Here is a 12038-nt window from a genome sequence, read left to right as displayed (position 1 = left end):
TTTTCCTTTCATTCCATAGGTTTTCTGATGCTGAACACTTTCTAAAACCTCAGGTCTTTCTTTTCCTCATTAACTTCTGTTCAGAACCACTGGACCAATCTGTTAGTTTCCAGTCCTTCAAAGATAGTTTCATCATATTTACCTGTGATCACAGCTAAATAAGTCTTAATTAGGTGTGAAGTTTACAAAGAGAGACTGTCTTCCAGGTAGTTGTGATTGATATTTCTGAAGTGTCTGACTGACCCATTGTTCAAGTTTTATCTTGGTCTCTGGTACTGAATTTGAATGCTGTAAAAGGGATGGGAACTTCAGCCAGTTCATATTTCAGAGTGTTTGGTTTCAGCAGGAAGCACAGCCTTGGTCATGGTTCAAATCTTTTCTTGCAGAGAGGAGACAATTGATCTCTATTGGGCAGTGCTTGCCGGACGAAAAACCATTAGTATTTGATGTACTGCAGGGTTCATCACTCAGTCCATCTTTATTCAATATGTATATGCCCCCCTTGGTATCTCTGATTGGCTGCTTTGCGATCTTGACTACTTCCTATGCTCATGACACCCAACTGATCTTGTCTTTGGTAAAAATGTCTTCAGGTCTGAACAGAATTTTAAGAATTGTTTTACCAACATATTTCAATGGATGGAAAATAACCATCTAAAATGCAACATAGATAAAACAGAAATTCTTCTGTTTAGGAAGCTTAATCTGTTCTCACCCACTCTGTAGTGGCCGGATTTTGCGCCCCCTCCACAGCTTCCAATTAAGGTGTCTAAGAACCTAGGAGTTAGATTTGACAATGCTTTCAGCTATAAGTACCGTCAGTTACAGGCATGTGCTTCTTTTTGATTAAATTATTATAAAAATCTTTGATTTTCTTCCTCTAGGTGCAAGGAAAACAGTGGCTTTTGCATGCATAACCTCGAAACTTGATTACTGAAATAGCCTTTATATAGGCAGATCTAAGCAACTGCTTCACAGGCTCCAGGTGGTCCAAACTTTGGCCACCAGACTCGTGCTTAGACTTCCCTGGCATAGTTCTGTGTCCAAAGCACTCAGAGAGTTGCATTGGCTGCCTATACACAAGAGGGTTCTCTTTAAAACTCTGGTGATGGCTTCATGCTACTGGCCCCAAATATCTATCCAGTCGCTTTTGCCATTACAGGACACAGAGGACTCTCAGATCTTCTAATGCCAACTTGTAAAAACCTCCCATATCCAGGCTTAAAACTATAGGAGGAAAATCACTTACTGTTCTAGGATCTAAAGCTTGGAACCAGCTACCTGGTTCTCTTCGGTTCCTCACGAATGAAGCCAGTTTTAATAAAGAACCTAAAGGCTTGGCTGTTCCTGGCCCCAGATGCATTATGGCATCACATACTATAATTGTTGGTTAAGGTTTTACTCTTTTTCTTCTTTTTTTCTCCTTCCCTGTCTCATCTCTCTTCCCTCCTTTCTAATTCCATCTGCAATGGTTCAAATGAGGAATGGTGTTTGAGTCAGCTCCGGATGCTCTGGTTGAGTGATCGTGCGCTTTACAAGTACCATTTTAATTCCTATAGATAGCTTTGTGGTTGTTCTCTGCTCTGCACTGTCTCTACAGAAAACCTTTCAATGTTTGGATGCTGCAGGATGGGTAGTGCCAGGTAATGATGGTTTGTATTTGTTGTCTGTCCTCACACTATTGGCAAATCACTATTGATTAGTTATTTCACCTTTCTGAAAGTCACTGAATTTTGAAACCAAACTATGTATATGGATTCCTGGGGGCTGTTGTTCTTTGTTTCTTACAAAGCATGAGTATTCTATATCAGCGTTTTAATGCTCGTGGTTTGTTGTCGTGCAAAGTCGTTCACCTTTGTACAACCTTGCGGCATCTCAATGTATAAGGAAGTATTTGCCTCTTACTGGAATGGAGACTTGACTTGTTTTCAATAAAGTCACCTCAGAGAACAATGTCAGAACAAGCAGACATTTATTAAATTAAAACTAAGCAAGCATGTATTTTGTCCTCTATTTATTTAAAATCGCTCTCTATTTGCATACCGGGTTCGGTAAATACTCTGGGCAGATTTACAAGCCCCTTGCGCCACTTTTGCGTCACTTTTAACATGGGGAAAAGTGACACAAAAGTGGCGCAAGGGCTTGTAAATCTGCCCCTCTGATATCTTCATGGTGATGTTCTTCGTCGCGCATTTGTTGTACTTTTGTGGTCAAGGCCTGGGTACAAAGGAAAGTCTATAATTTTGAGTAATGAACCCTGATGGCAGTTCAGCACCGTCAGCGACCACCTCCTCCTCTCATTGGCCGAGCACACAGAGCATCTCGAGAGTCATCCAATGAGAGGAGAAAACAGGTACCAAGAGTCTCAGAGTGCTAAGTAGCTGTACCCTTGGTCTGCCCCCAGCACATATGCTTATCAGTTCCCAATACTCTTTTCGAACATCAGGATTTTGAACCAATTTATTTGGATAATATGCTGAAAAAATACACTTTCACCACCAGGGCCGGAATGGGAACCAAAACCGGCCCTGGCAAAGTGCTCGGAAGCCACCCCCGGGGTTTGGGGGTGCGGCCGAGCTCTTTGCCAGGGCCGGTGTTCGGTCGATTTTGTTACAGGGACGATTTTGCAGCTATGCCGCAAAAACGGCCCTGTAACAAAAACGCAGTCCCCCACCCGTGCGGCCGGCCGGGGGATTGCCCAGTGCCCGCTACGGCCAGTCCGGCCCTGTTCACCACCACGTGTTGCCCAAAAAGCAAGGTCAAACATTGTAAAAGGTCAGGATCCATATCGCACGTTTCTGCTGCCTAGCTTCTACAGTGGGCTTTATTGCTTCTTAAGTTTATTGCAAATTACACGCATACCCATCCACCTCGTCCCCTATGCAATTGTAATATTTGTCTTTTGAAGCCAGCTGCATTTATGATTTTCTATAATAATTATCGTTTCTTTAAAAAAAAATGACAAAATTCTTCTGTTAACATAGTTGTGCTGGCTAGCGATGTTTTGCCTGGGGAGTTCACGTTTCTATGTAAAATACCTATCTCACTACATTTATGCCCAAGAAATATAAACCATATTGATTTCAAATGATGAACTGCAAACAAAGGGCTCAAAGCCTTCTAGTAAAAGGGAATGTCTTTAGTTGTTTCATCTGTTTTGTTCCCAGCAGGTATACTGAAAAGTACCTTGGCTCGTGAAATGTTGTACTCAGAAGAATTTGTAAAGAAGGAATTTGCGGGAAAAAAAGATGACATGGCTGTGCGTATATCCCCTGCGGCAAATACGTTTTCAATGCATTATCGGAAGCGTTCCTACTAATAAGCCATAATTTTTTTTACAGGTGCTTTATTGCGCATTTTCCACCAGTTGTTTGAGTTATGGTCTGTAGTAAAGAATATCTGGGAACTGGTTTTGTTTTACTCAGTCATCCTTGAAGATAAAATGTGCTTCCTCATCTGTGGCTTGGGCAAAAACGTAAAACATCACTCAGTATCTCAGAAAACTCTGACGGCTGTGAAAAACAGGGTCAACTTCAGTGCTCTTGGGCCTGGATTTACTAACACTTTGTGCTGGGTTTGCATTACTTTTGGAACACATACCCGACTCAAAGTGTTCTGCTGGGATTTACTATCCAACACAAGGCAGGATTTGCGTTGGATAGTTTCCTAAAGTAATGCAAAGTTGACCTATGTGCTGCTTTGTGTCACTTTGCATCAATGAGGCATTCTATGGGCTGTAAGTGTGCGTTCCCATGCAGCCACTCATCGGTTTTTACTTAAATCTCTATCAACAAATACTCCTACCCAGTGATTCACACCAAAATTGTTTGCTTTCTTGAGGAAGATGTAATGTTTTAATTTCTCCTCATTTTTCCTACTTTCCATGCCTGCTGCTGAATTGTGCAGTACATCCACAAAGCAGGAAGTGTTACTGTTAAGGGATAGTTTTCGTCTTGGAAGGGCTTCCTTCAAGTACAAAAACTATTCCTTACAGAGCGTACACAATCTTGCTCTATGGTGGAAGGGTGTGTGCGTTGGCGCATTGCAGCCTAAAGTGCACCAGAGCAGCGAAAGAGGAAAACTACGCCATATCTTAATAGATGTGGAGCTGTTCTGCTCTCTCTCTTTCACGCAATGCAGCTCAACAACTTTAGTTTCTGTGCTGCATTGTATAAATGTTTCATAAATCTAGTCCTCTGTCTTACATTTAAATGCCTTGATGGCTCAGTACCAAAATATCTACAAAACAGAAGCAGGAAATACTCCCAGGCCTGCCCATGTGCTCAAATGACCTCAGCCTCCTTGCAGTCCCCAAAATGAACTGCAAGCGGAGGGAGATAGGTGCTTTTCAGTAACCTTTGGAACAACTTACCTCAGCACTTATAGAGCGTCAACGATATCCTACAGTCACAAAACTACTAACAACCCTTCTATTCTAATCTGTGGCCTATAATGGTTATGCTTTTCCATTTGCTGACTTGGTAGTAGTGAGAAGCATTTCATTTATGCAGTGTACACTATCAAAAATGTATAGCTAACTGGGGGAATTAGGTAAAGTGCTAGAGGTCCCACTGCAGGAGGATCCCAAATTGGTGTTACTGGGCATGACGAACGATGTAGACCTCACTCGCCCGCTGTTGACCTTCTTGGTTCTGGCCCTTGTGGTGGCAAAGAGGGATGTGGCGAAATACTGGGAAGCGCCCACGCTACCCCGACTAGAGGAATGGAGGAGGGGTCTCGACCTATACATGGCGGCAGAAAGGGTTACATACAAGGCGCGGGGATGTCCCAAAAAATTTCGCAGGGTATGGTCCCGATGGAGGAAATATCATGGCCTGGAGGGGGGTCTTTAGAAGGGTGGCTGAGAGGGGGGTCCTGCACGGTTCACAGAAGATATGGGCAGCCCGGGAGCATGGGCGGAGGTGAATACGGGGGACAATGGTACAATCAGCAGAGCAATTATTGAACGGGCTCCTTGTATGGCGGTTGGGGTGTCAGATAAGCAAAGTGGGTGTGTTGACCAGTGCTGACCTGTTTGTTTGGTTGTTCTTATTTTGTGATAAGAAAAAAAACAAAAATGCCAATAAAAATATAAAAAAAAAAAAAATGTATACCTAAGATAAAATAAATTTATGCTTTTTATGAGTGCTCTACTCAACTGTATTCTCCCTATTTGAGAATTTACCAATTCTTTTGTGAGTGAATTCTTTTATATATTCTGATTCAGTATTTACATTGAGCAGCACTAGTTACACTTCAGCACATTTCCTCTAAGTTTAATTAGGTGTTATTATATAGACAGGAAATGGCCTTTACAGCGTGTGAAGCGCCCCCGCGTGCCGTTAACCCGTTAGCTCAACCATGCTTGCCTTAACCACGCATATGGGTGGATAAGGCAGTACGTGGTCTTGAGGAGCAGATGGGCAGGCACAGGAAGAGGAAGGATCAGGAGAGGACGGTGACTCGTAAGTGAGGCTGGAACTGGGTTTTGGGGTGTGTGGGGTAGTTTTAGGGGTGGGGTAGTTTTTAGGGGTCAGGGAGGGCGAGGGGCCGGATTATAGGGCTCAGGGCTGGGGGGGGGGGGTCGGGGCAGTTTTAGGTTTTAGGGATGGGGTATTTTAGGGCTCCGGGCATCGGGTTGTTTATAGGGCAGGGTCCAATGTTTTAGGGCTCAGGCCAGGGGGTGTTGTGGTAGTATTAGTTATTAGGGGTGGGGATCGTTTTTAGGGCTCAGGGGGTTGGGTTGTTTATAGGGCAGAGGCTCAGGGCAGAGGGCCCTGGGTGTGATCTTCTTTACCACACATCCCTTTACTAATCATGCCTTTACAGCGGAATTGTGTGGTAAAGGCATGCGTGCTAAAGGTATGCGTAGTAAAGGAATACGTTGTTCGGACACCTTCATTGTTCGGGCCATGCATACCTCTGTCACACAGCCTATATAGACTTTTACATGTGATATGAGGATTTACCATAGCCTTTGAGCCCTACACATCTGGTAATATGGTCCATAGCACACATGTTATCAGGTTATTGGCTCAAGCTGAAGTAGAGTGCCAGTAACAATAGAACTGGCACTGAACAGTATTGTTAGAAATTGAATTTCCGGTTGGCTAGGGCATGTGCCTAAGCCAGGCAGAGACCACCACTCTAGTCAGGGCAAGGGAGTTACATGCTGAAGAAAAGCCCTGCTCACCCTCTTGGTAGCTTGGCACGAGCAGTCAGGCTTATCCCAAAGGCAATGTGTAAAGCGTTTGCTCAACACATACACACAGCAGCGACACCCTAGGCACACCACAAAAGAAACTCCACACAAGGTTATCTCAAAAATAGCCTTTGTATTATGCAAAAACACATTAGAATCATAATCAGAAATGTACACTGTGCCACCTGGCACAAGGCAATACTTCACAGGGGATTATATACAGGACAGGGCCAATCGGGCCACTGCCAAAACCCTAAGAACAGGTAAGTAATAAAACAATCAGTGACTACTGGTAAGATACTGTACTTAGCGGAAACATATTATGCATAAATACATTAGGCATAAATCACAGTTAGAAGTGCACCGTAGTAACACTCCCTAGGTGCATACATCACCTCAGGCATAAACCACATTATGCATCATTTTAGGGCCTTGCGCCCTACCAAAAACACAAAAATGACCCCAGGCCAACTGGCCTTCCTTGGATCCCGTCTGGGCTGTCCCAAATGCCCCCTGTCCCAAAAGTCAGGGCTTGATAATCATAGGGCCTTCCACCAGGCCCTCCGGCTGCCAATGCACTAGAGAAATGTGTGTGATGCACAGGGAGCAGCGGGTTCACCCTTTCCTCGCTATCAGAATAAGGTTGCCTCCGTCGTTTCTGCTGCCCTCACTCTCGCGGTGCAGCTGGCAAAATCAGCCTTGGCACCACAGTGCCTCTCAAGCCCCACTCTGGGACTCTAACACAAAAGTGCCCCTTTGTTGCTGCTGTCTGCGCTCTTACGGTGCAGCTGTGAAAGCAAAAGCACTGGCACCAACCATGCCTTGAGAGCCCCCTTCACCGGGGCTCTTCCGGTGCCACTCACGGCACCAACAATGCTCCAATTTTCAGCCCCACTCACCAGGGCTGTTCTGTGCTGGATCCTAGGCACAGACAGTGTGCCTGGCAGGCCCCCGCTCATGGGACCTCACCTCACATCGCTCGGTCTCCTCACTAGGGCCGTCGATCCCCGGGGACCCGCCTCTCTCTCTACGTGAAGGGGGGAGGCGGAAATGGAGCCTGCAAGGCTCCGACTCCTCTGCCGGCAACACGCTGGGGTCCCACCAGCACATGGGGGCCCGCCTTCCTCCAGGCTGGGCACGTCCGGTCCTTGGCGTTTACCAGCGCGGGGTGGGCTCGCGCCTGGGTTATCCTCTTGCCCGCGGCACGCCCTGGGTCAGGCTTTCCTCGCCTGACTTCCTGTTGAGGCCCGGAGAGCCCATGAGACATCCTCTCGCCTGCCGGCTGGCCAGCCTACATCCAGGCAATCCTCACCTGACTTCAGGCGGCGGCCACAATGCTCCGGGACTCCTCTCTGAGGCACAGTAATGCGGGGTAGGCTCCCGCTTGACTTCCAGGCAGCGTGGGGGAATACCCACGCCGGGATTCCCTCAGAACACTTTTGCAGCCCAGCACTACAGGGCACAAGCACTCCTGCCGTCCTGGCACCAGCAATTACGATGAGGTGCTAGGTCTCAATCCAGAGATGCAGAGTTTGGGCAAAGCTGGGCCCAGGCAGGTGAGCTCACAGGGCCCTCCAGCAGAGGGGCAGTCCCTCGTGGCGGATCCTCCTCAGGCCCAGCAGGCACAACCAAGCACCCAAAACAGCACACTCACATGGGGTCACAGTCCCAATATTTATACTATGTTTGTCTTTGTTCTGCCCTCGCACAGGGCTTGGGGAATCAGTCCCAACTGGTTCTGGGGGGTACTTCCACCCTCCTTTGTCAGGTTGGGCTCTGTCCTCAGACACACCATAGGGGAGCAGAGCCAGCATTGAACAAGGCAGGTACAGTCCTATTCAGGGTCAGGGGCTACTCCTCCCACAACTCCAAATGCAGATCTGCCTATTAAGGCTAGCGCTGACTTACCCTGCCCCTCTGGCGCCACAAACCTCACCAGCTCCTGTCACTCCAGAGCCAGACATGCAATACACATTGGGCAGGCAAAGACACATAGCACACAGAATTGCCATCATCTAAAAGTGGCATTTCTAAAATAGTGATAATAAATCTGCACACACCATTACACTGCATATATTATCACCATTCCAAACATACCAAACTTGACCACGCTGCTCCTCTCATATCAGGAATTACCACCAAAACACTTATCCAGCAATCCCCAATGCATTTCTATGAGAGGGCAGCCTCACAGCAGTGAGAAACCAAAATAGCTGTTTGTCACTACCAGGACATGTCACACACTTAAGGTACATGTCCTACCTTTTACCTACAAGGCACCCTGCCCATAGGACTAGCTAGGGCCTGCCTTAGGGATGACTGACATGTAGTAAAAGGGGAGTCACAGACATGGCACCCACTTTATGTGCCACGTCACAGTGGCAGTAAACTGCGCACACAGGCCCTGCAATGGCAGAGGCCTTAGACAGGTTTGAAAGGCTACTTTGGTGGGTGGCGCAAGCTGTGCTGCAACCCCCCACAGTAGCATTTATTTTACTGGCCCTGGGTATCTGAGATACCACTTTACAAGGGACTGACAGGTACATTAAATACGCCAAACAGGTGTAGACCAATCTTACCATGTTTACCATAGAGAGCACACGCACTTTACACTGGATAGCAGTGCTAAAGTGCCCAGAGTCCTAAAACCACCAACACCAGGTCAGATAAAAAATAGGAGGAAGGCAAAAAGTTCAGGGAAGACCATGCAAAAAGGGCCAAGTGCAACAAGTATTATATATAGTTTGTTGTAGTGGGCTACAATTCTTCCACAACATCCCACTAAATAGTCTAACCCTCCTGGCTGCCTTAAAAGTCATATAACCGCATTGTGAGATACAGGGCCTGGGGAGCATGACAGGGCAGAGTACAACGCCCAGGCTGTGGAGGCTTCCCTCTGATTCCTCTGGCAGCTTTGCTGCTGAATGAGTGTGTTCTAAATCCTTCATTCGGTGGGTGCTGTGATTGGATTTGGGATAGGTTATTGTGGCCTCAGTCCCTATGCTGCCCTTAGGCTTAGTACCTGGGCCACTGCTGACTAGTACACGGTGCTACATAATGGCATCCAGTTGCAGACTAGGGTATGGTGACTGTTTACTGCTAGCATTGCTTTGAGCAATGAGTTCATTTCATTTCATTTCATTTCATTTCATAAGGCTTTATTCGAACAAAAATCAAGTCCATAAAAGCACAACATTAAAAGACAACAATGTAAAATACAGAAGCAGGAGGTATAACATGTTAAAACGGTTAAAAAAGCATACTTTTCCTTGCATTAATTGATTTAAGGAGAAAGTTGGCCGTATAAAAACAGACATCAGGATGATGCAGATTAAAAAGCAAACTCATAAGTCTCGTATTGACCTGACTCCAAATTTAAAAAACAGGGGTTTCAGATATACAATCCGCAAGTTTTTGTACAGCCGACAGAGCAAAAGAAAGTGCACAGTGCTTTGGGAGGTAATATTGTCACAGGGACATGGGCCAGCAGGATGTAGAAGCAGAGAGGGGAAAGCAACAAGGTTGTGTGCTACACCCATTCTAAGTCTGGCCAACACAAACCGATGTGCCTTCCAGGTCACTTGTGACAAATAAGGTTGAAAACCCACAAATTCATTTAGATCATGGTAAAAAACACAGGATGAAAGATCAGAGCTATTTTGATGTCTCCTGGTGGAAAGCTGTTGTAAAAAACACTGCCTAAGTTCAATTTTAGACAGCTCAGTAGCCCCACAATGATCCTCAATGATGTTAATGTTAAAGAACTCACGAAAATTATCCACAATGTACTTTAACCATGGGATCTCTAAATGATGGTCCAAAGAGAGACAATCAGAAATAATGACTCTGCACAATGAAGTCTCTTCTTTTATCCAAATGGAGCGCCATAGCATCAGTGGCCTAAGAAGGATCAAGTCGGCAAGATGGTGAATACCCAATTCATCATGTACTAAAGCATTAGAAACAGAGCTTGGCAGGCACAAAAGTCTTTTCAGGAATACGTTCTCCTCAACCTGAAGTGACCCTGCCGTGGCATAACCCCAAATGCCAGCACCATACAAGGCAATCGAAACACAGCGGGACTGAAAAATCTTCAGCATGTCGTGAACCCGCCTGTCTCCCAGTTTCGTAGCCATAGTAAAGATTCCATGAGCACTCCTCGCCATCTTAGCCCGAACATTTTTGTGTTCATTGGCCCAAGTGTTTTTATTCGACAAAGTGACCCCCAAGTATGAAAAATAGTCGACAGCCTGGACCTTCTGGCCCTCCATAAAAAATGAGAACTGTTTCTTTCTATTCCTGCGTCCGCATTCCATAACATAAGTTTTAGGTTTGTTTAACACTAACTTTCTGCTGTTAATGAATTGCAAAAAGCCATCCATCAGCTGTTGAAGGCCGTTTGGGGTGCGTGAAATAAGAACCGCGTCATCCACGTATAATAGCACAGGGACGTAGTCCTTATTAATTTTGGGGGCATCCACTGCCAGAGATTTAAGGAACGAATCGATCTCATTAATGAAAAGTGTAAAAAGCAGTGGAGCCAGCACACATCTCTGTCTAATTCCACGCCCAATCTTAAACTTAGTTGTACATTCCCCATTGGAACCATAACGAACACAGGCTCGTAATTTGGTATAAAGACGTGCTAGAAAGAACACAATGCCCTCGGGAGCCCCCATTTCCAGTATCTTTGCCCAGAGAATGCCATGGTCCACCAGATCGAAGGCACTACTCAGATCCGCAAAGCAGAGATAAATAGTGCCGGTCTTTGCCAGGGTATATTTACCTATGAGCAGGTCTAAATTTAGACATTGCTCAATCGTACCACGGCCCTTCCTGAACCCAAACTGGCTCTCAGCTAAAATACCATTGTCCTCCGCCCATTCTTCCAACCTTACTTGAAGCACTCTACTCATTACCTTTACGGAGGAGTCCAACAGAGAGATTGGACGATTATTCTTGACATCCCCTCGGTTGCCTTTCTTATAAATTGGGATTAAAATGGATTCTTCACAAGTAGGGGGCACCTCATTACAGACTGCTGCGTTGAAAATGATAGTTAACAAAGGCCCCCATATTTCAGGGACCAATTTATAAACATCAATTGGTACCCCGTCTGGACCCTGTGCTTTTCCTCCTTTGCTGACCCTTATGCTATCTAAGACCTCTTGGACGGTGATATTCAGTGGCGTGTGCGGCCACCCATCCACTAAAGACCTAGATGCACTATCTGAATCAAACATTTTGGAGAAGTGAGAAACCCACTCTTCCTTATTGACATTAGAGGTTAATTCAGGGATTCTGTCATTTTTGAGGAAAGGGGAATTAACTGTTTTCCAGAACAGGGTACAATTATTCAATTCAGCAGCCAGGGTCAAATTGTCCCATGCCTCCTGTTGGAGTTCCAATTTCCTCCGTTTAAGGGTTTCTCTGTATCTTGCTCTTAGATCTATAACCAAACCCTTATCTCTTGGCGTTACTGATAAGGCTGATTTTATCTCCTTTAGGGCTGAGGTACAGGCTGAATTAAACCACCCTAGTGGACGATCCTCTTTATATTTCAAGGGGCTAATAAACTTGGAGTCAATGACCGAGTTAATGGCAATAAAATGCTCAATAGAGTCAATAGAGCCTTGATTATCTTCTAAAATCCCTATGATGCCTGCTAGACAACTAGTGATAATTGAATCAGACATAATATCCGCCTTATCCCCCTTCCACCTGAGTCTGGTGCCATTAGGGCGTACAGGCTCGATGCTGTTAACAATACAAGCCGGAATACGGGACCCTTTATTCTCCCATAACATGGCCTTTACTGTCAAGCAATTATGGTCAT

The sequence above is a fragment of the Triturus cristatus genome, chromosome 2_2 (assembly GCF_964204655.1).
Source record: "Triturus cristatus chromosome 2_2, aTriCri1.1, whole genome shotgun sequence".
In the NCBI taxonomy this organism is placed as follows: Eukaryota; Metazoa; Chordata; class Amphibia; order Caudata; family Salamandridae; genus Triturus; species Triturus cristatus.
The sequence above is the reverse complement of the archived record's forward strand: the minus strand, read 5'-3'. Positions refer to the sequence as shown.